The sequence below is a fragment of the Microtus pennsylvanicus genome, chromosome X, assembly GCF_037038515.1.
Source record: "Microtus pennsylvanicus isolate mMicPen1 chromosome X, mMicPen1.hap1, whole genome shotgun sequence".
NCBI lineage: Eukaryota > Metazoa > Chordata > Mammalia > Rodentia > Cricetidae > Microtus > Microtus pennsylvanicus.
The window spans coordinates 137649368-137651315 of record NC_134601.1 but is presented as its reverse complement, the minus strand read 5'-3'; the positions used below and the strand labels follow the sequence as shown (position 1 = coordinate 137651315).

The following is a 1948-nucleotide window of genomic DNA, read 5'->3' as shown; positions in this document are numbered from 1 at the left end:
AGGTATTTTTTTTTTTTCGTTTCCCGGCTTGCTCCTGGCCTCTTGTCTTCCAGGTCCCCCCTTTCTCTCTCTGTCTCTCTGTCTCTTGTCCTCTTGCCGCCCCCTCCCCCACACCACCTTTCATGGCCTGGTTGAGTCTGGACTATTCCTCCGGCTATGTTCTCCCTCATAACTACTGTCCACCTTCTTTCTCCTCCACCGCACCTAGAGGTGGCATGTCCTTCTTTGGTTGTTCTCCATTCAGTAGTGGGTGGAATCACCGTCTTACTAATTCGTGAAAGGTTTGTAGTATTCATGACTGAGAGATGAAAGCTGTGTACTCAAATCCATCTCTCTGTCTCTCTCTGTGTGATACATGTGTACATGTTTATGTATGTGTGTGCACATGTGTGCTATATGGGCATGCCTGTGAATGCATATGAGGAGGCCTGAGGCTGATACCAGATGTCTTCCTCTTTGCTGACACCCTATTTTTTGAGATGAGAGCACTCACTGAATAAGGAGTTCGCTGATTGGCTAGACTGGCTGGCCGGCAAATACCTGAGGTTCTGTTTTCCCCTCCCAAAGCTAGGATGAGCCTGTGTCTCCATTCCTGGGTGTTTTTTTTCCTGGGTGCTTTTTTAAAGCACACACCACCCGTGTTTTCCAAATTTAGGTGTTTATGTTTGCACAGCCCCCAAATTCTTAAGGTATCTGTTATATTTGTTTTTTGTGTTTGTGGTTTTTGTTGTTGTTTGGTTTTCAAGTCAGGGTTTCTCTGTGTAACAGCCCTGGTTGTTTTGGAACTCCTTCTGTAGACCAGGCTGGCCTCGACCTCACCAAGATCTACCTGCCTCTGCCTCCCAAGTGGTGGGGTTAAAGGCACGCTCCACCACCACCTGGTTTGTTTGTGTTTTGAGACAGCCTAGGCTGGTCTGCTCAGGCTGGGCAGCTGGGGATGACCTTGAACTTCTGATATTGTGACCTCCACCTCCCAAGTGCTGAGAAGACAAGCGGGGTTGTGTCCACGATTAATAGCTCAAAAACGAGGGCGCGGCCCGCCCAGTTCAAGGGCAGCGGGGCTGGGCACTCCGGTCCGGCGGAAGGGGAAGGCGAGGCTGATCCCCGCGTGGGGGCTGGTCTGCGACGTGGCGGAGGCCGGGAGCCCGAGACCGGGAGCCCGAGACCGGGTCAGAGCTGACCAAAAAGCATTCAGAAGCCAAGCCATGGATCCACCTGCCCGGAAAGAAAAATCCAAAGTTAAAGAACCTGCCTTCAGAGTGGAGAAGGCTAAGCAGAAATCTGCCCAGAAGGAGCTGAAGCAAAGACAAAGAGCAGAGATCTACGCTCTCAACAGAGTCATGACAGAGCTGGAGCAGCAGCAGTTTGACGAGTTCTGTAAGCAAATGCAGCCCCCTGGGGAGTAAGCCCACCAGCTTCCTAGTCTGAGGAACTGGAGCCTCTGGGAACTAAACAAGACTTGCGGAGAACTCTGCACTGAACTTCCTGTAGGTAACTTTCACCACACTGGTTCCTCCTCTCAGAACTGTCCCGGTGCTTGCTGGGTAGACTTTTCATCTGGGACAGCTGTTTTTTTTAAAAGGCCTTTTTTCTACTGTTCAAGAAAAATCATTGTTTCTAGTGAAATCGTGCATCTTCCCTGAAAATAAAATGCAAAATGTTCATTTGTTCTTAAAAAAAAAAGCTGAAAAACGACACTCGGTGGCAGTGGCTGATCCCAGCTCTCAGGAGGCAGAGACAGTCGGATCTCTGACTTTGCAGCCAGTCTGGTCTACAGAACGAGTTCCAGGACAGCCAGAGCTACACAGAGAAATCTTGTCTCAAAACAAAACAAAAGAACTAAATAAATAAAAACTGAAAGATGATAGCTATATACCCAAAGGCAGGCAGGCAGACAAGTGGGCTCTCTCTCTCTCTCTCTCTCTCTCTCTCTCTCTCTCTCCCTCCC

The 1948-nt window shown here is 49.4% G+C and overlaps 1 pseudogene; it reads left to right on the top strand.

Moving 5' to 3' along the window:
• Positions 1-1047: 1047 nt before the first annotated feature.
• LOC142840837 (small vasohibin-binding protein pseudogene) lies at positions 1048-1435 on the top strand (annotated as a pseudogene).
• The last annotated feature ends 513 nt before the right edge of the window (positions 1436-1948 follow it).